This window comes from Schistocerca americana, chromosome 4 (genome assembly GCF_021461395.2).
Source record: "Schistocerca americana isolate TAMUIC-IGC-003095 chromosome 4, iqSchAmer2.1, whole genome shotgun sequence".
NCBI classification, from domain to species: Eukaryota; Metazoa; Arthropoda; class Insecta; order Orthoptera; family Acrididae; genus Schistocerca; species Schistocerca americana.
The window spans coordinates 379,047,775-379,074,911 of record NC_060122.1 but is presented as its reverse complement, the minus strand read 5'-3'; positions in this window follow the sequence as shown (position 1 = coordinate 379,074,911).

Sequence of the window (27,137 nt, the reverse complement as noted above, 5' to 3'; positions counted from 1 at the left end):
CCTGCGATGGCGTACTCGACGACGAACCTGGTTGCGCGAATGGCAAAACATCATTTTTTCGGATGAATCCAGGTTCTGTTTACAGCATCATGATGGTCGCATCCGTGATTGATGACATCGCGGTGAACGCACATTGGAAGCGTGTATTCGTCATCGCCATACTGACGTGTCACCCGGCGTGATGGTATGGGGTGCCATTGGTTACACGTCTCGGTCACCTCTTGTTCGCATTGACGGCATTTTGAACAGTGGACGTTACATTTCAGATGTGTTACGACCCGTGGCTCTACCCTTCATTCGATCACTGCGAAACCCTACATTTCAGCAGGATAGTGCACGACCGCATGTTGCAGGTCCTGTACGGGCTTTTCTGGATACAGAATATGTTGGACTGCGCCCTGGCCGGCACATTCTCCAGGTGTCTCACAAATTGAAAACGTTTGGTCAATGGTGGCCGAGCAACTGGCTCGTCACAATACGCCAGTCATTACTCTTGATGAACTGTGGTATCGTGTTGAAGCTGCATGGGCAGCTGTATATGTACACACCATCCAAGCTCTGTTTGACTCAATGCCCAGGCGTATCAAGGCCGTTATTACGGCCAGAGGTAGTTGCTCTGGGTACTGATTTCTCAGGATCTATGTACCTAAATTGCGTGAAAATATAATCACATGTCAGTTCTAGTATAATATATTTGTCCAATGAATACCTGTTTATCACCTGCATTTCTTCTTGGTGTAGCAGTTTTAATGGCCAGTAGTGTATTTCTGCAGTTGACTCAGCACTGGTGACAGGTCAGCACCTTACTCAAAAAATGGCTCTGAGCACTATGGGACTTAACATCTATGGTCATCAGTCCCCTAGAACTTAGAACTACTTAAACCTAACTAACCTAAGGACATCACACAACACCCAGCCATCACGAGGCAGAGAAAATCCCTGACCCCGCCGGGAATCGAACCCGGGAACCAGCACCTTACTCAGAGTGCACAAAATAATAATAGTAATAATAGTAATAAAATAAAAAATGCTAATGATTCAATATAATAGCTTGCATTTCCCTTAATGCTACATTACCTCGTAACTGATGACTAATTTAAGACTTAGTAAATGTGCAACGATTTTTTCGTTTATTCAGGTTATCACTGAAACGTTTCTTAATGAATTCTCATTTTCGAATTACATTCGCCACACTTTTAAAACGGTAATGCATGCATTCTTAGGATGTGAGAATTGTCGATTATACTGCTGTTGTCCATTTTTCGTCATATGCGACAAATCGAAGAGAATATGCTCTTAATAGAAATTTCCTTACCTCTGCGGCTTCGAGCATCGAAGGTGGCTGACAATATGCATTATAAATTTCGTATGTTTCTAGAAACACATTATTACAAAATATCCTTGAATGCATTTTTATTACACATAAATGAAGTAGGCTGAATCCACCTACACTCGAACTACTCTGAATACTTCAATGCGACAGCCGCACCGGAAAACCAATCAGACATAAGCAAGCATGTCGTAAAGGGTGATATAAGTGGAGTTTTAGAAGAGCGTCCCATATTCTTAAAGGAGGTATTGGTGGTAAAATAATCAAATCTCACAGACATATGTCCGGAAAGAAATACTTGCTGAGATGAGGAACATTTTACCTAAGTGCAAGAACGAATAGCACACAGTGGTGTGGGGTGTCTTTCAGTGCACGTTCACTGTGCATTTCTTATTGGTTCGCAGGTACTAAATTGGAAGACAATAGCACATTTCTATCGCAGGTACTGAAGTGACCACTTTGCTTAATCTCTTCTTCCACTGAACGGACAGCTATCAATAATGTTTTGTTTGTCATTCTGCGTGGAGTTGCGTAGTAGTCGAGATCAGCATAAGAATCTGAGAATGAACCATTCTTGGTTAAATATCGGTAATGAATATTCTTCCCCTGACTTGGAATGGACACAGTTAACTTTACGAGGATACTGTAACATTTAGTTTATTTGTAATTTTTTTTTCGCCTCCTCTGATATTGGTGTGCGCGCCTCTCGTGACATTTAGCTGTAAATTCCATATTACATAGGAGTGTTTGAATATTTTTGATCAGGTAGTGTATTTAGTGTATTTTTATGATCTGTTATGGCTAATACATGCTCTGTATACAATAACGAAAATTTATTGTAACCAGTAAACATACTACACTAATGGGATCAAGAGTCTAACCGCGAGTGGTGCCAGAGAGCAGTTCCAGTCCCTCTCCCCCTCCCTCCAGCGTCCCTTCCCTTCCCTCACCAAACCAGAACAAACATTTTAAGTTCCCCTATACGTGCTTCTGTAAGAGATTAGCCCAGATTTATCTCCCACCCTATAAAATGTCTACGTATTACCAAAACTATGTACCTACGAACTGTTATCCAACTTTAATTCGTACTCTAACCTTCGACTAAACAGAACCTATTTGAACTGAACTGTAACTGGTCTGAATACAACATGTATTTGTATTAAATACGCAATTGAAGTGAAACAATTACCTGGCCCTAAACAAAATTTCCACTTACATCGAACCTTGACAACATTGTTACATATTTCTCGAGAGCACAACAGCAAGCAGTCAGTGGATAAGCTAGGTTTCTATTTTTAAATAAAATTCCAAACACTATTCTTACTATTGGATACCAAATGATGCAATATGGTAATTTGTAATGATATACCTTCTTTAAACAGTTCGATGGAGAGAGCAACGATTCCTATGAAATGATATTGCAATACAGCGATTTTAGAATGATGTATGTATTCAAAAATACACTTGATATTCACACATTACATTGGTGTGAGCAATATTATGCTTAAGAAAGTGAACAATGATATTAAAAGGGTTCAATGTTAACAGAGAATTTCTATAAAAACCAAACAGCTTAATCAGATGAAATCTCAATGCGTGACTGAGGAAGTGGTGTGGTCTTTCTCTCAACTCTGAGCAAATGAACAAAGTTAACTGAATATAATCATTCCAACAAACGAGCTGCGCAGTGCTGCAGTCTTACCCTTAGGTCAAACTTCTTCCCTTCAGAAAAGAAATTATGAATATGAGTACATCATGTTCATCCTCGCTGTCCTTTACACCAAATCTTTTTTTATCTAACAGATACAATTACAAGTCAACAAGCACTACTGAATACGTCCGTCATCTGCCACACTTCAACGAGGAATGAATCGGGCTGCGCAGAGGGAAAGACTGTGCCACAACAAGACGAAAGATTGTTTAACAGCAGCATAACTTGCTCCCTCTCTGACATGCACATCGATAACTTACAAAAATCAAAATGACACACACACCTTACAAAGTCTGCTGCATCATATCCCGTCAAACAAATAGTGGTATCAGTTCAGTATCCGCGTAAAGAAAGCACTTTGTACTCACAGCCACTAGCCGTGAAATCTCGAAATTATTGCATCATTCACCGTGGAAGTAACACGAGCCGCCTCCATAGCTTAGATCGTGCTACGCTCGTGAATGTAGTATGGCGCTGCGTGTACGGTGTGGTTCAAATGGCTCTGAGCACTATGGGACTTAACATCTGAGGTCATCAGTCCCCTAGAACTCAGAACTACTTAAACCTAACTAACCTAAGGACATCACACACATCCATGCCCGAGGCATGATTCGAACCTGCGACCGTAGCTGTCACGCGGTTCCAGACTGGAGCGCCTAGAGCCGCACGGCCACACTGGCCGGCCTGTACGGTGTGTGCACCATATGCCACTGAATAATAAATAAAATGAATGGAAGCGGGTGCATAGCAGGCGATGGCACTGAAATAAATCAAGTGCGCCTTTGTGATTTCCGGTTTACAGGGATCTCGCTGCAACCACAAGAGGTCGCTCCTCGCCCGCTTGTTGATTTTCGTTCTATTTTCTTTATTTTGGCTTTAGGTTTCAATGACCATTCAGCCAACTCCGCTTACAAAGTGCCAAAGAAGCGCAATCGCAAAAAAGCGAAACAGCACAAAATTACAAACAAACACCAGACAGCCGGTGGCCGTGATGACGATGACACTGGAGCACAGTTACAAATAGCACAATGCAGCAATATTATGGCAAACATGCATATTCTCTTGTAGTAAAAGACAAAACAAGTCAGGGCAAACACCGTACACCATACAATAAGTACAACAACAGCTGATGAACAAAATTATAAATAACATCATGTAACTATATGAGAAATGTAACATACAGACAGACGTACTTAAAGTAAAAGAAAAACCCAAAATGACGAAACACCATACAACAACGGTATGTACAATACTGCCAATAGAACAGTCACATAAAAAGCACAAGAGGGCCATAATGAAAATTTCCGGCACCCGATTACGAACCGGGCTGAAGCCATGTTAAAATGAGGGAGCAAATTATATTTATCAAAACGGTGCAGTAAAACAGGAACACTGGTGGCGAGAAAAAACCTCTCGGAACCAAGTTCTTACACACTGCGTAGCCAAAGAAACTGGTACACCTGGCTAATATCGTGTAGGGCCCGGCGAGCACGCAGAAGGGCCCCAACACGACGTGGCATGGACTCTACTTATGACTGAAGTAGTGCTGGAGGGAATTGACGCCTCTCGCAGAGTACGGGAGGGTGGAATCTCTTCTGAGCACACGTTACAAGACATCTCAGATATGCTCAATAATATTCGTCTGTTGGGGAGTATGGTGGCAAGGGGAAGTCTTTAAAGTCAGAAGAGTGTTCCTGGAGCCATTCTGTATCAATTCTGGACGTATGGGTTGTCGCATTGTCCTGCTGGAATTGCCCAACTCCGTCGGAATGCACGATGGACACGAATGGAGGCAGGTGATCAGACAGGATGCTTACGTAAGTGTCACCTGTCAGAGTCGTATTTACGCGTGTCAGGTGTCCCGTATCACTCTAACTGCACACGCCCAACACCATTACGAACCCTCCACCAGCCTGATCGTCATGTAGGCAAATGGAAAATGCAGACAAACGGAATGGTTATACAGACCCAAATATCCACGCAGAAGATATTCGGCTCACACCATGCTTCCAAGACTGTTCCAACAACTAAGTGAAAAAGGGCAGTTGGCAACACAGTACAATGAAAGGGGACAGCGCACTACGCGGACTCCCGACGTGGAAGACGCAGTTTTTTTGCGAGTGGATAAGCACTCGATCAGTAGCACGTGAAATGAATGTTAAGCAGAGTATCGTATAGCGAGTATTACGGAAATGCAGTTACACCACTACCACCTACAGAAGTGCATGCTTTGTTCAGCCAAAGGTTTCTGCAGCGCCTTGCAGTCGATCATCACCTTTCTGAGTATGTACTTTACGCGGATGAAGCCTGTTTCACCAGCGATGCCATAGTAATGTTTGGGTCAAGAATACCCATGATAGAGTTGTGAACAGCCATCAACACAGTTTCAGTCAACGTGTGAATAGTCATAGCCAATGACTATGCACTAGCTTTCCACCGTGCTTAAAGGCATCATTGTACGCAGTGGTTATCAGAGACATTCTGCCCAGATTTCTGGAACATGCCCCATTTATTATTCGTCACAACGGAGCCCTATCTGATATTGGGCTGAGGGTTCGTGAACACCTACCTCAGACATTCCCTGAAAAGTAATTAGGCGAGGACGTCCTGTTTTGGGACCAGACGTTCACATGGTCTCACCCCACTGGATTTCTTGTTGTGAGGCCATGTGAGGTCTTGTTTACGAGACGCCTGTCGAGACTGAAGAGTATCGGATCTCCTGGCAGGAAATCCTACTGCCCGCATCGCTGTTCAAACTACACCGGGGATATCAGAACGGATAGTACATTACTTCATGCGATGATCGTTATTCGTCAACGTATGTGGTTCCAACATGAAGGAGCCCTATCTGATATTGGGCTGAGAGCCTGTATTGACGCTGGGGGGACGCCATTTTGTACAAATGCTATAAACGTAGCAGGTTGTGAAACTTATGCAAGTAAATGCAATTCATTATTACCGTGCCGTAGACTTAGAATTTTCGGTATCTCTGACATCAAGTTATGTGAGCAGTTACTAGTCATCATCAGGGAAAATTATCTGAGGATATTGGGGAGTATTCGTCGGAAATTCTGTACGTCGTGATCATGGTTCGGAAGACGTGGCCCGGTAATTTGGGCGCAGCGCGAGACTAAGCCGGAACTTGAGTAGTTTTCGCATTTTTTTTTTTTTTTATAAGTCTACTCGGTCGTTTCTGGACTAAGGTCTCTTACCGCAAATCGATACACTTATCCTTCTCTCTCATCCCTGAAAGTTTGTAATATCATCATGGATTCACCTTGTACAATCCGTATTGGGGAAGTTTATCTCCGAGCCTAATGCCGGTATTGGCAATTCTGTTAGACGCGAGTACGGTACAATCGAAAATCAGCGCCAGGTGCCTGCAGTCGACCTCACTCAACACGTCGCGTGTGTCGCTCCCGTGGAACCAGGCAGCAAGGCTGAGACGATGACACGAGTAGTGGGCAAGCTCACTGGCACCTAAAACGTGTCTCAGGCGCAGTAGCAGCCACGGGGAGGACCTCCGTCCAGCCGCAGTCAGTGGAATTTACACGGGTAGCTAGAGTTTACTGGTTATAAGTCCACACAATCCGACACAAGTGCGCGCGCGCTACGGCACTAGGAGGGCCCACCATAGGCCTCTGCCCGTTCACCGCCCGCTTCAAGCTAGACAGCTCCCAAACAATTAGGTACTGGTCCACCATGACGCCATTGTTTCGATTGTTTGTATGAAACATTAACATTGCTACAAGTCTTCGCCATACTTTCAACGCCCACTGAAACAAGAAAGGAATATAAGCATACCTCACTATGCTTTGTAACCTGGAACATACGGTCTATGATTCATGGCTTTCTGGACACCTGTGGAAGGCCTCAGAGTCTACGCAAAGCAGCCGTCATCGACATGGAATTAGCCAGGTTTAATGTTGCTATAATAGCGTAGATGCAAGCCAGGCGACCACACAGCATCTCGGCAAGAACAGTGACACAACTAAAAAATGGAGTACTCGAGAAGACCCAACTTAAAGAATTAATTCTATAAAACTTAAATTGAAATAGTGCAAGCTTCTTTCAAATTTCAGGTACATATTGTTCACAATGAATTCCACAACTTTTTTCGTGCATGTTCGAGCACTTCACGCGTATTTTTCAGTGACATAAATTTAAAGATGTCGTTTTTCGACTTGTCACTTTCCTTGTCGGGATGCGGTATGAGGGCTCAATTCGGGAGCAAAATATAGTTTGCCTTTCGTTATCGCTATTTATTCTGGTATGGTAAGGCAAATACAACATGTGTGCGTTTATCTGCCTGTTAAACGCTAATGTTTATGGACAACGCAATCTATGTGTGTTCCTGTTACTGAATCTGACTGCCAGGAACGTTATTTAGAGATTCTGTGATTGCATACAATACTGCCATTCCCTCGTCTTCGTCTGTGGAAATGTGCTGCAACGCCTGCAATACAGATCAGTTCCTTGTTACCCTAAGATGAGCTGAGCTGCGATGGAGTGTGTCGATCCTTTCTTGAGGTAAGTTTGTAGGCAAATGATTTTTGAACATTTGGAGAGACCTATACTACTTGTTTTTGTCTTATCAGCTATTCATTCTTTTGTTGATGAAACAGAATTACTGACGTCAGCCGCATGAGGACATGCAAATAATTCAACGGCGACGAGCGAAAATTTGTGCCTGACCCTGATTCGAACCATATTTCCCTCTTTACGTGAGCTGTCGGCTTAATCGATTGAGCTATCCGAGCACACTTTCCGTTCAACCCTGTTTCCCCCTTCTCTCACATTACTCCCGTATACGGCCGCGGCTTCATGAATGTGAACCATAAATTTCCGACAGAACCGACACCAAACGTACAATAGCAGTTCTTTTGTTGTATTACGATACTAACTATTACCATACACTGCTATTGCCTACTGCGCCAGATGTTTTCACTACGTTGCATTTAATCAAAAATAATCTTGTTCGAGTACTTGATACTCAATATTCAGCGCTATCTTCCAACCTCAGTATTCTTTCTCAGAACTGTTAATCACCTCACTGTTTCTTCACATCATTCGATCTCATTCGCCTCCGTTCACTCACTAAGTCCAGAGAACTCTAGAATTATAGTATACATATCAAAACTCTGGAAAAAAGTGTGTTTCTGGGAAATCGGGTGCCATCTTCACAGCTGTTCAGCTATTCAGAATTGTGATCATAATTTTTTTCGTGAAATTCTACTGAACTATTTAAATTTTGCAAAGGAACTCTAGAACTATAGTATACCTATCAAGAACTCTGAAAAACGTGCGAAAGTCGTGTGTCAACTTCACAAGTATTAAAAACAGGTCCGTCATTGTTGCAGCTATACATATATATATGCAGATAAAAACGTCGTTAGGGTTTTCTGTAGAAGTCTTGGGGAGCTATTCAGAATTGTGATCATTATTTTTTTCGCAAATTCGGCATTTAATTTTATATGCGATTAAATTTTACCCAAGTACTATTGCTTTCTTCGCGAAATTCTGCGGAACTATTCATATTTTATGCAAATAATTCTAGAACTAAAGCATGTCTATCAAGAACTCTGAAGAAATGTACATTTCTCGAAAGTCAAATGTCAGACTCCAGTGCGCGCTGCCAGGCACGTGTCCATGTCAGCCATACATATCGAGAGGGCGCTCCGCTGCTTTTTCGGCGCTGCCGCCTTCTCGGTTGTCCGAATACCAGTCTAGCGGCTAACAACTCTTGCTGGATGTGCTGACCTGACGAAAAGATTACGTCACTAGTGGATTCTTCAGTTAGCATATGATGTTGCGACGTTGCCCTGCTCTGTTTCTTTCTTCTGTATAGCAATGTTTGGCTCGCTCGAAGGTTGTACGGTGCCACGCTACACCGAGTTTGTGACGCTGTCGTTTAATTATACATGGTGGACATGTACACTACAGACTGGGGCCATTCATTGTAAGATGGTATTAAAGAGACTTGTGATGTGTTGTCTGTCGGGTGGCCGTTATTGTGCTTCGGTTCAAGAACATTCAGCAGTATCAGTTACTTCTGCCCCGCGGAGTGGCCGCGCGGTTTGAGGCGTTATGAAATGGACTGCGCGGTCACCACCGCCGGAGGTTCGAGTCCTCCCTCGGCCATGGGTGTGTGTGTTGTTTTTATTATAAGTTAGTTTAAGTAGTGTGTAAGTCTCGGGACCGATGAACTCAGCAGTTTGGTCCCTTAGGAATTCACACATTCAGTTACTTCTAAGATTCATATTGATGCTGTATATTTTACTGGGTCCTTTTATTTAAACTGAGGTTCTATCACATTTAACAGGGGTAAATTTGAAGTTATCTGTGTAATTCTTAGCTTCATATTTAAACTGTGTGAGAGTGATATGTATTATTATTCTGTTAAGGGAGTGTGGATGTCAGGTTATTTCTTTTAATTTAGTTCTTGCCTTGGTCGTACATAATAAGTTTTGAAATGATTGCGCTACTTCCTAAGTAATGCATTTGTCCTATTTAAATTATATTTGTTGTACTTCGATATATACTCGCATAAGTGTGTTCGTTGTTTTTTCTCTGCGTTGAACAGTCTCCCGACAAACACCTCATGTAATTAACTATCTGATGCTTTCTGCACTGTCGTAACTTCACTGCTAAGTGGATGACCCCTGTCGGTATAGACTAACCGTTTTCCGTCCTCTTGTCACACATGCTGCCTTAGGGAAATTAAGCTCTTGCAAAACTTGCCTGGAGGTACTAACCAAACTATAAAACATACAACCTCTAATAGCTATAATTATTCTTCGGAAAATGACGTAAATGCTGTGTAATATTGCTCTGTACACAGTCCTCAGTCACCAAAGGAAATATCTGCACTTATGCCCGTTACACCCTGTATAATGACCATAAAAAATAGAATAATTTAAATAGTACAAACAGCATTACTTAGGATTACAATTCAATGGAACTGGTGTGCGCACAGGTGAAGAGAGATGTGACAGATAAAAATAATACGTTTAATGTAGCCGACACTGATAGACCAATCGACGAAGCGATAGACAAAACTACTGTTGCAGATTGGGAAGCGTGTGTACGCCACACCGGCAGACTTCAAGAAAAGAAGAAGATTACCGGTAAGAAGATGTCAGAGGCGAAATAATGGAACCGTTCACCGTCAGTCTGGCAACCACATCCAGCGACTCCAGTTCTGAAGGCGGTGACAGTGAAACATCTGAATAGCAAGGTATGTGAATGCAGTGTACACTACTGGCCATTAAAATTCCTACACCACGAAGATGACGTGCTACACACGCGAAATTTAACCGACAGGAAGAAGATGATGTGGTATGCAAATGATTAGCTTTTCAGAGCATTCACACAAGTTAGGCGCCGGTGGCGACACCTACAACGTGCTGACATGTGGAACGTTTCCAACCGATTTCTCATACACAAACAGCAGTTACCAAAGTTGCCTGGTGAAACATTGTTGTGATGTCTGGTGTAAGGAGGAGAAATGCGTACCATCACGTTTCCGACTTTGATAAACGTCGGATTGTAGCCTATCGCGATTGCGGTTTATCGTATCGCGACATTGCTGCTCGCGTTGGTCGAGATCCAATGACTGTTAGCAGAATATGGAATCGGTGGATTCAGGAGGGTAATACGGAACGCCGTGCTGAATCCCGACTGCCTCGCATCACTAGCAGTCGAGATGACAGGCATCTCATTCGCATGGCTGTAACGGATCTTGCAGCCACGTCTCGATCCCTGAATCAACAGATGGGGACGTTTGCAAGGCAATAACCATCTGCACGAACAGTTCGACGACCTTTGCAGCAGCATGGACTATCAGCTCGGAGACCATGGCTGCGGTTACCCTTGACGCTGCATCACAGACAGGAGAGCCTGCGATGGTGTACGCTACGACGAACCTGGGTGCACGAGTGGCGAAACGTCATTTCTTCTGATGAATCCAGGTTCTGTTTACAGCATCATGATGGTCGCATCCGTGTTTGGCGACATCGTGGTGAACGCACATTGGAAGTGTGTATTCGTCATCGCCATACTGGCGTATCATCCGGCGTGATGGTATGGGGTGCCATTGGTTACACGTCTCGGTCACCTCTTGTTCGCATTGACGGCAGTTTGAACAGTGGACGTTACATTTCAGATGTGTTACGGCTCGTGGCTCTACCCTTCATTCGATTCCTGCGAAACCCTACGTTTCAGCAGGATAATGCACTACCGCATGTTGTAGGTCTTTCTGGATACAGAAAGTGTTCGACTGCTGCCCTGGCCAGCACATTCTCCAGATCTCCCACCAACTGAAAACGTCTAGTCAATGGCGGTCGAGCGACTGGCTCGTCACAATACGCCAGTCACTACCCTTAATGAACTGTGGTATCGCGTTGAAACTGCATGGGCAGCTGTACCTGTACACGCCATCCAAGCTCTGTTTGACTCAATGCCCAGACGTATCAACGCCGTTATTACGGCCAGAGGTGGTTGTTCTGGGTACTGATTTCTCAGGATCTATGCACCCAAATTGCGTGAAAATGTAAACACATGTCCGTTCTAGTGTAATATATTTGTCCAATGAATATACGTTTATCATCTGCATTTCTTCTTCGCGTAGCAATTTTAATGGCCAGTAGTGTAAATTTATTTTGTAATGTTCATGGAAATTTTACTTTCTTGTCAAGTTGTCTGTGTAGTAGTAAGTAGTTCAGGATATAATTTGTTGTGTAATGGCAACTTTATTCTACTTATCTCGCTCTTTTCACTGCAATACAATGTAGTTTAAAATGCTGTTCATCCTGCTGTAGTTATCTTTGAATTCATTGTTTCGTCATTTCGTTAATAAAGAGGTGGCAGAAGATGTAATCCATTTTTTGAGCTGCGCTGTTTTGCAGAAACCATTCTGCGTTGCGAGAATCTGTATGACTGGTTTCTCTTCTTGTCATTATGATTGGGAAAGATTGAATACACGTTCCGTTCTGTAATGCGTATCTCATACCTGTTAGGTACACTTAATAAATTTATCACATAACAGTTTACGGTGCACAGTGAACGAGGCCGTTGGAGAAAGGTTAAACTTCCGCTATTGTAGTTGTCCGTAATGGACGAGAACTATTCCGAAAGTAAGGTCCGAATGGTAGCGAAACCGAAACCACTGTGAAAATGGTTCAAATGGCTCTGAGCACTATGTGACTTAACATCTGAGATCATCAGTCCCCTCAAACTTAGAACTACTTAAACCTAACTAACCTAAGGACATCACACACATATTCATGCCCGAGGCAGGATTCGAACCTGCAACCGTAGCGGTCGCGCGGTTCCAGACTGAAGCGCCTAGAACCGCTCGGCCACGGCGGCCGGCTGAAACCACGGTGAGAATCTAAAATGTTTTATTTGCTACAGTTACCTACATCTTCCAGCTTATTCTCTAGATAGTCGCCGCTCCGACTTCCACGTTTGTCCTAGCTTTGTACCGATTTTCCAGTACCATCGTCATAGAAGGCGGCCGCCTGTGCTTTCCGGCTATTCTCTGCGCTTGTCTACAGCTCGTTGACTAGGCCAAAAAGTTGTCTTCATAGACATAGTTCATGTGCGCAGAGATGAAACTCAGGGGGATCCAGTTTCTGGCTGTATTGTTGGTGATCAAACACTTCCCATAGGAAACGCTGCTGGAACGTCTCCATTGCCCCTGCAAAGTGCGGCAGAGATTTGTCATGAAGAGGGAACCCCATGACAGTTGTGTTATGTGGGCTGCTTGGTATCAGGGGAAATCTCTCACTTGGCACGGGAGACACTGTTTAGCTAGGCATCTTTATGCGCCCACTGTGCGCTCATAACGGAAAAGAACGACGTGACACCATCGACATGCATACTAGAGACTTACGCAACACATCTGTGCAAAGTTTTATCGGATTTTCACTGCGGTTTCCGTTTCGCATCCTATCGGACGTTACTTTCCGAATATCCCTCGTACATAGTTGCTGTCTATGCATTTTCAGTGGAGTTGACAACGTAGCATTCCTTGTGAGGTACGGTAACTATAGTTCCGAATAATGTTGTTGCTTCTGCTCCTTCAGCAGATTTAGGAGCTTAACTTCGTTCTTCCATTTGTGTAACGGCTAGTGTCCGCTTGCTGTCTGCCATTCAGAGTTCGTTCTATTTACCTTTCGGATTTACTCCAAAAATGCGGCAGTAAACTACTCCATCAGTGGATTGTACGCATTTTGTTTTGGCTCCTCGACCGGCATGCTATGGTACTCGGGCGCGGGGGATTTCAATGTGCACAGAGACTACAGACATGTACTCTCAAACAAACAATGAATTAATTGGTTCAAATGGATGTAAGCACTATGTGACTTAACATCTGAGGTCATCAGTCCCCTAGAACTTAGAACTACTTAAACCTAAGTACATCACACACACCCACGTCCGAGGCAGGATTCGAACCTGCGACCGTAGCAGTCGCGCGGTTCCGGACTGCAGCGCCTAGAACCGCTCGGTCACTGTAGAGTATAAAAGAGAGTTGAAGGATGTTGTAAACGGCTTGCTGGAGCCACTAGTTGACAGGTCATTCCTAGAATGCAGCCAAACAAGTAAACAAAAAAAAGAAAATGTAGTGCGAGTCTGTCAATAGTGAGCAACGGAAAGAGAAAGTGCGCGAAACTCGGTTTGCAAATTACGGCCGGCTCTCTGGCTGGAAGAAGTCTCCATTGAGAGACGAAATTAGTGGCACAGAAAAGCGCAATCTGTGGCGGCGACTGCAGCCGGAGAGTGCGGCGCGGCGCCGCGCTAAATTGAGAGAAGCCCCGCCGAGCGCGGCCGGTACAGACAGCCGCAGGCAGCCGCCAGCCGCCGCCTTTGTGCCGCTGGCCGCCTGCTCGCCGTGGGCGTAACGAGCAGAGCAGAGCAGAGCCGCCGCCGCAGCAGCCAGCGCCAGGGCCCGTGTTTGATAACGAGGGCGCCGCCGCCCGGCACCGGACGACCTCGTTTCCCACCCTCCACCCCCCGTTACAGACGTCGCTCCCGACAACAGGTGTCGTTTCTTCAGCCAATCGTTCTTTAGCACCGACTCCGAGTGACGACCGATGTGCGACCGAGTATGGAGAAGTTAACTCTACGTAGGAACTCCAGTTGTAACTGACCGACTACGGGCCGCGAACGTCGGCAAGACTTGACCGCTGTTGTGGATGACACATCCTGTTCGCCAGTGTCCTTGGGGCTACGCTACGTCAGGGACTGGATTCCACCAATCTGGCTAAAGGGTGGTGGCCGGGCTCGAGTGGGTGGTCTTCAAATGCGAGTGTTTCCCCACAGAATGGCTTGCGTTTCCTGGTACCCTTTGGGAAACAAACATCTGAAATTCAAGAATGAGATTTTCACTCTGCAGCGGAGTGTGCGCTGATATGAACCTTCCTGGCAGATTAAAACTGTGTGCCGGACCGAGACTCGAACTCGGGACCTTTGCCTTTCGCGGGTAAGTGCTCTACCAGCTGAGCTACCCAAGCACGACTCACGCCCCGTCCTCACAGTTTTACTTCTGACAGTACCTCGTCTCCTACCTTGCAAACTTTACAGAAGCTCTCCTGCGAACCTTGCAGAACTAGCACTCCTGGAAGCCACAGCCTGGGAGAATGTTTCCAGAATGAGATTTTCACTCTGCAGCGGAGTGTGCGGTGGCAGATTTAAACTGTGTACCAAACCGAAGGTAGGAGACGAGGTACTGGCAGAAGTAAAGCTGTGAGGACGGGGCGTAAGTCGTGCTCGGGTAGCTCAGTTGCTAGAGCACTTGCCCGCGGAAGGCAAAGATCCCGAGTTCGAGTCTCGGGCCGGCATACAGTTTTAATCTGCCAGGAAGTTTCAAACATCTGAAATTGTCAGCAGGCAGCAGCATTAGAAAGATGTACTCAAGATCCGCTAACAAATGTTTGGGAGCATGTCTACAGAGCAATAGGTCGCTTGCCTTGACTCGCGCACCACGTGGAGCTGAAAGTTCGTGGAGTCTGTTCAAGGCCGCGAAAGGACTTCATCAGACGCCACTGAAGTTCCCAGATGACGGACCTGGAGGAAAGTTTCAACGCGGCTCTTCATCGGCATGTTGCAGACTACTAGGGCACTCTGCGGAAGTGAGGTATCCGGTTTAGCTGCCGATTCTGTCGCGAGAGCTAGAACACTTCCTTGGCTCAATTTTAATAGCAGAAAAAGGAGAAATTATCAGTTAAAGCGGAAGTTGATACAATAGATACACAATAGCTGATCGAAATCCGCGTCCCTAACTGTGTGCTCAACACCACTGACTGCCATGTCGGGGACAGTGGTTCGATTCCCGGCACTGTCAGTGATTTTTCGCTGATGGGAAGACTGCAACGGGGTGCACTAAGCCTCGTCAGGTCAGCTGAGCTACCTGACCGAGTTCTAGCGGCTCCAAGGTAGAAAAAACCAAACGACGACCAGGAAAGTGAAGTGATGGCAACATGACCTTTCAGTATAAAATGCCAAGTCAGAAACACCTTCAGCTGTCTGTATTTCAAATTTTATTTTACTTGTACTGCCAGTTATGGCGTATCACTAAGCAATCTTCAGGCCCCCTGAGCTCTTGTGCAATCGAGATAGGGGCCACCATTCAGTAACCGGTACTGTAGACTTCTGTCTTAACAACACAGTTTCTTTGTTTATCAGTTGACAGACTCAGCTGCAGTCTGTAGTTGATGAACGAAGGGATCGCGTTGTTAAAAAAGAAGTCCTCAATACTGGCCCTTATTTCGATTGCATACCAAGTCCAATTCTTTCTACATGTTGATCAGGGGGCCTGAAGATGGCATAGTGAAACACTGAATCTGGTAGCATAAGTAAAATAAAATTTGAAATGCAATCAGATGAAGCTGTTTTTGATTGGACATTTATACTGAACAGCTCAAGCCCCTTAGTCATTCTATGTGAAGCTGCATTTACACAGACATGGCACTTCAAACCACATCCAATGACGTCATTGGAAGAGGATTATATGGCTGTCTGTCTGGCCTGATTCGCTCATCTACTGCCAGAACGAGGAACCTCACCTTTCTCCATCTGATCAAAAGTTTTCAGCCACTCCTATGTAATTTGCAGGTGACCATAAAAGGAGTTAGGGAGTACTTTGCTGCCAACAAAGATGCAGTAACATCAGAATGGGTGGCTCATGAGAGTTAACTAACTTCGAACGTAGACCAGTCATTGAGCGTGAACTGAGTAGGATCTCCGTCAGGGACATTTCAGACCTTCTAAAGCTACCCAATTCGACTGTTTGTGATGTGACTGTGAACTGGAGACGCGAAGCAACAGCCACAGCTAAACCAAGACCACGCACACCTCTCGCACTGAGGCACAAGGACTGTCGAGCACTGCGAAGGATGGCTGTAAAAAATCGCACCAGCAGTCCAGCTATCACACTGACTGTACTGTTGCGGCCACATGTAGTAAGCGTTGCTTCACGCAGTGGAGAGTGGCAAAACAGAGGCACGCCGGCGACTGAGGCGCTGCGAAATAAGCACGTACCAGTAGCAGACTACCAACCGGCTGACGCAAGGACGCACACAGACTGAGCGCCAAGCGAAGCCTGGAGAGTGCTGAGTGAGGGAAGTGAGGCGAGCACGCTAAGTTAAGCTGCAATATACTGCGGGAGTAATTACAAGAAGCTGCCAGCGAGGGTTAAAAACGTCCTCCTGCCGGATATAAATAGTGGAGCGCAGGCAGCAACGGACAGAAGCCATTAGGAAGCAGTTCGGATCTGAGGACGCGGTCCGTGTCCAAATATTCAATCTTCATAGGTGACGATTCCGGAAGTCTGTTCCAGTTCGCAGGAGTCATCCGTTCACCGCCAGATGTCAACTTCAGCTCTTGCGGGTCGGCCCGAGTTCGGTCGGCACCATGGCTTACTAACAACAGCGATAACTTCCAGCAGGACCGGCCGCAGCGCGGTCTTGGTCACAGGCGCAGCAGGGGACTGACGCCCGGACTTCACGGCAACCTGGCCACGCCGCGTGGTCCGTCCATGACGGGACCTCGCGGAAATCGCGACTGACGGCTTCCCAGCCGCCGGTGCAGCAGGCGTCGGCAGCTGACCTCACGGCGACGCGGCTGCCGAGCGGCGACGAGTTCATCTCAACCACAGGGCATCCAGACTTCAGCGGAGCACAGGTGGCCTGAGGCTCCGAGTGCGATCGGCGGCGCACATTGTGCGCATTGTTGGAGAATCTACACAGCAGCAGCCAGGCGGAGGGATCCGCAGGTCTGGACAGCGACGACGAGGGAGAAATTTGAATGTATGCTTTCCCGGCGTATACAGCTGGCGAAGAGTTCTCGGGCTTCCAGCCGGGTGGCGATGTCTTCAAACTGCGACGTTTCGACGAGTGACATACTCATCATCTTCTGGCGAAGATTGCATTGCGGGTTGCATAAAACGACATCGGTAGGGGCATCTGCATAACTCATGTATAAAATCGTATTTCTTTCGCATCATGCCCAGTGACGTTCCCACTGTTAAGTAATTTTGGTTGTTTTACTTCCCCATGGTGACAGTGTAAAGTAGGAACCTCAACACGGTCTTCCTCACTGAATTAATTATGGAAAAAGGAATGTAGCATTTCCGTATTTTCCATTTCGATTCCATCATTTAACTGAGTGTATGGACACCTGGCTCTGATCCATTTACTGATTTAGAATTACTTCTTGGAATTTTATGTCTGATCTGTAAGTAAAATTACACTACTGGCCATTAAAATTGCTACAGCACGAAGATGACGTACTACAGACGCGAAATTTAACCGACAGGAAGAGATGCTGTCATATGCAAATAATTAGCTTTTCAGAGCATTCACACAAGGTTGGCGCCGGTGGCGACACCTACAACGTGCTGACATGAGGAAAGTTTCAAACCGATTTCTCATACACAAACAGCAGTTGACCGGCGTTGCCTGGTGAAACGTTGTTGTGATGCCTCGTGGTCGAGATCCAATGACTGTTAGCAGAATATGGAATCGGTGGATTCAGGGGGGTAATACGGAACGCCGTGCTGGATCCCGACGGCCTCGTATCACTACTAGTCGAGATGAAAGGCATCTTATCCACATGGCTGTAACGGATCGTGCAGCCACGTCTCGATCCCTGAGTCAGCAGATGGGGACGTTTGCAAGACAACAACCATCAGCACGAACAGTTCCACGAAGTTTGCAGCAGCATGGACTATCAGCTCGGAGACCATGGCTGCGGTTACCCTTGACGCTGCATCAGACAGGAGCGCCTGCGATGGTGTACTCAACGACGAACCTGGGTGCAAGAATGGCAAAACGCCATTTTTTCGGATGAATCCAGGTTCTGTTTACAGCATCATGATGGTCGCATCCGTGTTTGCCGACATCGCGGTGAACGCACATTGGAAGCGTGTATTCGTCATCGCCATACTGGCGTATCACCCGGCGTGATGGTATGGGGTGCCATTGGTTACACGTCTCGGTCACCTCTTGTTCGCATTGACGGCACTTGTGAACAGTGGACGTTACATTTCGGATGTGTTGCGACCCGTGGTTCCGCCCTTCATTCGATCCCTGCGAAACCCTACATTTCAGCAGGATAATGCACGACCGCAAGTTGCAGGTCCTGTACGGGCCTTTCTGGATATAGAAAATGTTCGACTGCTGCCGTGGCCAGCACATTCTCCAGATCTCTCACCAATTGAAAACGTCTGGTCAATGGTGGCTGCGCAACTGGCTCGTCACAATACGCCAGTCACTACTCTTTATGAACTATGGTATCGCGTAGAAGCTGTATGGGCAGCTGTACCTGTACACGCCATTCAAGTTCTGTTTGTCTCAATGTCCAGGCTTATCAAGGCCGTTATTACGGCCAGAGGTGGTTGTTCTGGGTACTGATTGCTCAGGATCTATGCACCCAAATTGCGTGAAAATGTAATCACAGTTCTAGTATAATATATTTGTCCAATGAATACCCGTTTATAATCTCCATTTCTTCTTGGTGTAGCAGTTTTAATGACCAGTAGTGCACCTTTGCGATAGCGTTCCTTTACGATCTGAGGGCTGCATCGATCATTTCAAATATACGAGTTTTTTCTCTGTTTTTGCAGGACATTAAAACAAGGCCATGCTGTCGAGCTGTGGCCTCTATTACGTTCGGAGAGCTGGTATCCGTGAAAGCCCTTAAGCCAGCACGCCAGAGCCGGAGTGACCGCGCCGCCTTATTAAGTGAATAACCTCGTATCTCTGGCCCGCAGCTGCGCCTTTACGTCCCCTCTGCCTTGCTGCTCACCTCTCATCACACGCTACGTGCAGCCAGCTGCGGAACAGCACTACGCGAACGGCTGGGAAATGAAGGAATGCTGCGATTACATCTTAGCTGTTGAAGTGGGTCACAGTGCTCGACTCGAAAGCAAAGGCTCAGTGATTAAATCACTGTTGGAGTAGGTTTCAAATCCCGGTGCAACCATCCAGCTACAGCTTTCGTGCAATGTAACTGGTTGCTTCAGAAGGATCTGTATCCTGCCCCCCAACTGTTGAACGGCGCTTGTGCTCGCTGTTCTCGATTCCGCTGTTCTTGTTACCTTCCCCTCTTTCTCTCCTTCACAGTCTTATGCTGGACAACGAAAACGGTTGGGCAATAAATCTGTCTCTAATGTCATACATGATGTTTAGCGTAACAACATTTGACAAAATGTTGCGGCGCGGGCTATTAGTAAAAAAAATATGTTGTCATAACGTGCAGAGTCCATTGCGGGGTTATTGTACAAGAATTTTTAATTTGCTACGGTGGGATGTTATATGAGCTAGTTTCGTGGCCAGTTTTTCTCTCGTTGATACACTACCCTCCGCAAGTTTGGAAAAACAAACTGATTATGGACAAAGGAAAGCAAATACATTATAAAATTGCATTATATTTTTTAAATGTTCATTCGTGTCAAACAATACGTAGTTAAACGCAACTATTAAATTTTAGATTCCCCAAAATAGCCACTTTTTGCTTTAATCGCTGCCTTACATACTCTCGTCATAAAAAGGATTAACTTTGTCAGAGTCTCAGTTCGAATTAGTATCCACTCTTGCTGCAGGACCTCCCACAAGTGTGTCCCACTCACTATCATCGTTACTGGATCCTCCTTTCCAGCTCATTCCATAGTAGCTCGATGGCGTCACAATCTGGGGACTGGGGATTACATTCCATGTTTTTGAAACTTTTCTGAATCTCTAGAGACTTCTCATAGGTCTGAGACAAGCGGGATGTATGTTTCAGGTCGCTGCCTGGTTGCAAAACAAAATATTTCCCAATCAGACGCAAACCACATGTCATGAAATGTTTCTGGAGAATGGCCTAATAATCCTTTTGGTTCATTTTTCTATGTAATTTCACCAAAATCCAACTTTATTCCCTCCAAAATACCCACTACCATCATGGAAGCCCTTCCGTGCTACACAGCTGGAATTACGCGCTGAGGATTCAAGCTTTTTTTAGTTAACCGGCTTACGAACTGACGCCGTTTACTTCCAAATATTTTGAACTTAGGTTCATCGGTGTATAAGTCTCTTTCCCAAACCCCCGCTGTCCAATGCTGGTGCGTCCTAACCCAATGAAGCCATCTCTTCTCGTTAACAGGGCGCAACAATGGTCACCTTGCTTCTACATAACCCTAGAGGTTGTTTTCTGCCAGGCGCCTCTCACTGTTGACTCACTCACTGGTGTATCCGTAGTTGTGTTTAGATCAGCAGTCACTTCACGGACAAATGGTTCAAATGGCTCTGAGCACTATGGGACTTAACTTCTGAGGTCATCAGTCCCCTAGAACTTAGAACTACTTAAACCTAACTAACCTAAGGACATCACACACATCCATGCCCGAGGCAGGATTCGAACCTGCGACCGTGGCGGTCGCGCGGTTCCAGACTGAAGCGCCTAGAACCGCTCGGCCACACTGGCCGGCGTTTCACGGACAGTTTTGAATCTGTTATATTTACTGGTCACTACCAAATACTTTTCCTGGCGTTCCGATGCTTTCCTGGGTGCTGCTGAACGACGACGATCATCATAGGGGCTTGTATCTCGATGTCGGTGTATGTTCTTGCCAACTCTGCTGAATGAAATCTTCAATTGCTTTGATATCTGTGGCAAAATATTGCCCTCTCGGCGCGAAATGATTATCTTTACCAGTGAATCATTAGGAATCAGGCACTCTGGTGTAATTTTCAGATCTTTTCGCTGTGTGCGCTACCTTTTTTGCAGAGTGTCCTACCTTCATACAAACGTAATTACGGCTGAACAGAACTGCAAACAACGTACCTCTGCACAGTCGTGCACGTACTGACGCCACCTAGCGTGCTTAGTAGAAATGTTTGGTCAGGTAAAGTCAGTTTACATAAAAATGAGCAATATCAATATATCCCCAAATGTGTGTGCGTGTACAATAGTTATCTGTACAATACTGTGTCATTATCAATCGTCATTCGAGCATAATTTTCTGTTTCCTAACCAATAACTCACATAGATCGTTACCATCTTGTTCATTTGTAATACACAGCATGTTGCTTTCAAACTTTGAGAGGGTAGTGTATCCTTGTTTACTTCTTTCAGCTAGGATAGCTTAAAGATCGTTTCTTTCTTAATGGTCCCTACGTTGAGTTTCAAGCTCTTTGACTTTGTGGGTGAGGAGCAGGTGACCCATCTTGTCTGAGATGGGATGTGCGGTGGAGGTGGTTGAATGCTGTTAAATCTCGTTCTTCTACTGTTTTGATCCCAACTTGCGACTTTTGGTGTTTTTAACGACGACATTATCCCCAGCTTCTAGGGTTACCGGACGCAGGGAATCTACTTCGAAAGGCATTTACTGCAATCTACTTATATACTCCAAATACCACTTAACAGTGCATGGTGGAATGTACATCGTACCAGTATTGTAGATTTTTTCCTATTCTTCTTCTTCTTCTTCTTCTTCTTTTAATTCCATTTCGTATGGGATCCACTGTACCCCGAATTTGGCAAAATTATTTCATTTAACATGTTTAAACACGACTGTGAGACAGCAGCCATATCACACAATATGATAGGTATAAAATAGCCAACGGACTGCAGCAAAATTCTGCTTGTACCAGGTTTCGACACCGACTGTCGGTGTCTTCATCGGAAAATCCACAACACATGTAGTAACTGAGTAATAATGCTCTCGTCACATAAAATACTTTCTTAAGAAGTTAATATTAAAAGTACATAAAATTAAATACTATGAAACTGACATAAAGCTGACAGCTGCGAGTAAAATTATAGCTACATGGCGTAGTACGGTACACGCTGCTGAAGACCGCAAGAAGTGACACCTTTAGACATGGAATTTTACAATTTTTCACTGAACAACAACACAATACCGCACGGAACGTCTTCCGGAAGACAAGGAATGCGGTATCAATCTAGCTGCGATTGTCTATGGCGCTCTGAATCTCATGGACGGACACAGCAGACAGAGTTTCGTGAGATCTCTAATTGCTCTATCTATGCTGACCTGTAGAGAAGATTTTCTCTGTCAAAATTACTATAATATGGGAAAGTAAAATGTGTTCTGTAGTTCTGCAACAGACTGACTTCAGCTGTATAGGAATGTAATTATATACTTCTGTCAGAGATCCTTCACTTAGCATTTCAGTTATCACCTCTCAGCTGATTAAATAAAAGTTAAAGGCAACATAAATGACATAAGTGAAGTAGGCTGCAAGAGCAGTTATAAAAATAAACGTTTGAAATGTATTATCATTATTGTCATCACGTATCTAAAAGTAAATTATTGTGGTGTGCGTACCGTAAGACCTTCAGTACACACACCATCAGATTATTAGACTTGTCGCTCTTACGAAGTAGGCGAGTGTCAGCAATATGTCTCATGGTCTTATCGTGGCGTGTTTATTTTCTGCAGTTAGGTCAGACGATAGAAATGCCACTTGCAGGCTTAGAGTAGCAGAGTGACGGCGACCAACTTTAAACAGAACTTGATTAATTTTCAGACACATTTATTAAAATAATAACAAGCATAAAAATTACTTAACTTGGTTCTGGATGCTATTTACAATTGACAATCTGAAGTTCCTTTGGTATTGGTACGTTAATCTTATTCTCACATATATCTCTGATACTTGACAAATGTGTCTATACATTTATCTTCATGGCTATGTACAGGAATATGGTAATCTTATTAGGCGCAGACTGAAACTTGACTATAGACTCGTACAGAAAAATGTAGACTGGTACAGACTGGTGCAGACAAATGCAGACTGGTGCAGATAAATGCAGACTAATCGGAGGTCTGTACACTCGTTATAATACCTTGCGCGTTCATGTATCACTGCAAGAGTGTGATCCGCGAGGAGAAAAGCTTCTACGTCAGCACCAATCTCATTGGCTGCATTACATATTAATACGCGGATCGGCGGAAACAGAATTTGGTCCGTCTCTATGGCAGCGCCATCTTGTAGTGCGGAGACGGACGAGCGCTGCGCCTGCGCTGTTGTGCTTAGCGGGGCGCGCTCTATTGGGAAAGTTGTGTACGCGCTGAGTGTGCGGAACTATGTACACAACAATTATAATAATCACAAAGTGTCTTCGACTTTATTCTTCATTGAGTTGTAAGCTAAAGGGGTCTAGGCAGTACACCATTAGATGAAGTAGTACATAAGTACGACAGCTACTAATTGTACTGCTGGCCTTGGAATGAGGAGCTAATTAGATTCTATAATCAGTATCCAATGGCGCATCCATTTATGTAATTCCACAGACTTTGATTTCCACATTAAGATTTCCAAATCTTTCACCTAAGTGCAGATGGTGTATGTGATTTATATACTTAGATTTACGAAGACGGTACTTCTGTATACATCATGGGATCTTTCTGTTTCCATTTGCACTCCGTTTACTCGGTTCTCATAACTATACAGCTTAGGTCGCTCTCCTGTATGTGCAGCATATGGCACTTGTTTTGCTTACCCATATCTTCTTCTTCTTTCATTGATGATGTATCCCCAGTACCATGAAGCTGTATGTCAAACATTACCCTGAAAGGGTTCCAGATAATGTATGTCGTGCAGTGTTACCTTCACAGTGGCGATTTTCTACAGCATGTCAGAACATTGCTTGTCTCTTTTCCAGAGCGAAATGCCTTCCGTGTCGGTAGTCGACCTCCTCCAAAATTGTGCATCGACTGTACAATATGGATACTACAGTAAATTGCTCATGTAGTAGTGCGCATAGCTTTTGCAGCGTAAATTTCCCGTCAGAAAGACATTGTAAGAGCAACAAACAGTAGCAGATAACCGCGGTGTCTGCTTGTTCACTTTTAGAGAGTCGTACTATATTTACATAACTGTGTACAAACATGTTGTGTTTGTCTTTCTCGGAACTGTGGGTACGGTCAGATGATTTCTCTCGCCTCATGGCAGTGTTTTCGGGTTTTACACTCTGTCAACGTCTGCACGAATTCTGTTCTACTTTCTGACGCCTGAAGGACTGGGAATGATTCTTAATAAACTAAGAACAGAGTTACTACATGGCATCATTTTGCAAAAAAAGATATTAAACGGATAACATTCTCTACTCTATTCAGTACGCTAACTAAAATAAAATTATTATAGAATAGCTGACGTTGAGGCAGACCAGCAGCTTCTGTAGGAATGCCCATTGTGAGTTGGAAGTGCCGTACCTGGAGTCTGCTTTCAGTAAATCACTGCTCATGAAAGCTGGGACGCTGCCATCAACAATGCAGCGGCCAATTTCCTTGCCTGTCGTTGGCCAACAAATCTAGTGCTTAGTTCCTAGTGGCTTCAACATCGACGTGACGTTAGCTTTTGTCCTCTTTACAGTTTCATTGTGCGAATGTATGGGGGTGTGAGTCCTTCTCAAGTATAGTGTCTGTATTACATTTGTGAAGTAGGGAAATAGAGAATGGTTTTGCTGCACATCTCGACAGTAACGCCATATTCTGCCTGTTTACATATCTAAGTGTTTGAATACGCTTGTCTATGCCAATTTCTTTGGCTAGAGTATTACCGTTGACCTACAATCATAAGCTTTGGCGAGAAGCGCGATTTCGCAGTACAAGTTAAGGAAAAAGATCAAAAAATTGTTATAATTGTACCACATAAAAAAATATTGTTTTACCATTTGTTGTCCATCCGTCTATCTGTCCGTCCATTTATGAAGCCCATTTCTGTCAGGAACAGGTAGAGGTATAAAGCTGAAAATCATGGCTCTGAGCATTATGAGTCTTAACATCGGAGGTCATCAGTCCCCTAGAAATTAGAACTACTTAAACCTAACTAACCTAAGGACATCACACACATCCACGCCCGAGGCAGGATTCGAACCTGCGAGCGTAGCGGTCGCGCGGTTCCAGACTGAAGTGCCTAGAACCGCTCGGTCACACCGGCCGGCTGAAATTCATATCGAATACTAAGATTTACAGTCGCTTGTTGGTGAAAATAATGTAAGCTATAACATCAATGCAGTCAAAAGACAGGGCCGTATGTGTCAAATATTTAATACTCGCAGACTCACTCATCAAAACCTGTAGATGAATTATGTTTTTGTACGTCGGGCTTGGTGCAGTAGCGGTGAAACGCGTGCCTGGAAACGGAAGGTCGCCGTCGGACCACGAATTGTTCAGTCCACCTTTCCACCTCGCCTCCGCCTCTCAACGATGTGAAAACTTACTAGAAACAACAGGTGGTTCGTACTGCGCATTAAACTGTAGGTGCACTTTGGCCGGTTCAATAACGGGGGTGGATTAGCGACTTCGAAGTCGCCGCAGTCACGTCCAATAGAAAGCCTCGCACTAGAGTACTGAGACTCACGAAATTATTATTACTATTAATTAATTTTGTACGGAACCCTCAGGGCGCCTGTTCTACTAACACTTGTCCTCTTTTATTGCTGTTTGTACTGTCTCCATTCGTTCAAGCTGACGTATCCCAAAAATTTCTTTCCCATGTGGGGGATTTCAGAAGCCTTCTTAGAGCTTTACATGGATTGCTTGAGGTCTGTGACGTTAGGTCTCTGACGCTATTTCTCAGCTAATGAAGCTGTAAATGAAATTAGTAGTGTTGTATATGAATCGCTTACGGTAATTAAGAACCCTGTTCGTAAACCAAATCTACATTGTGAACAGACCCGCTATCAGACCAACAACATGACTGTCCAAGTGTAGCTGAGAACTTCGAATGGCCAGTGTGTTCCTAAAGAGCTCTTTCTGGGGTCTCCGTAGAGTTCTCCCGAACTCTTAACACATAGGTTAAGTGCTAGTAAAATTATTCAAAACATCTGTCTGTCGTCCAATAACTGCAGTGATGTCTCCTGGAAAGCCCTATAAAAACTTAACTAAACCTGTACCAGAGGTGTAATGTGAAGTGAGAAGAAAGTACAAAGCTAAGTGTACTTCTGTCGATAAAAACTGTAGCTATTACGACAGATAATTATAAAACCTACAACCCGTTAAAGTAATAACTTTTGTATTAAAACTGTTAATAAAATATGTATTTTAGTATCAAAGGATAACTGTACAATGTAAAGATACTCTTTTTAGCCAAGAAAATCCTATCTCATTAACGTTGAAAAGCCTTCATTCAAACATCTAATACTACTTTTGTCTCTTCTGCTGAATAATAAAGTCGCTTAGCTGTTCTGACGCATTAAGTATGTGATATATGCATTTTCTGTTACAAGATACGGTAAAAAGTAAATTTCTCCTCTTCTCATTCAAAACCTCTTCCTCCCCGTGGAAATATTTAAGTGAAATTATTTAAAGCGAGTTGTGTAGAAGATTGCCCATCTGGCTTTCTTGTGTCTAATGGCGCATAGGCGACCATTACATGGAATTTAATTAAATATAAAATGTTGGGCTTCACTCTCAAGGTAATGTAAAAATACTTTGAATATTGATAATAATTTTCAACTAGTCATATTTGCAAAGTTCATTTTATCAGAATTTTTACGGCATTGCGTATATAAATTTAGCTGCAGTAAGCAACAGGGCTTAGGTTTGCTTCACGATATCTTTGAGTTTGCAATTAAATTTAT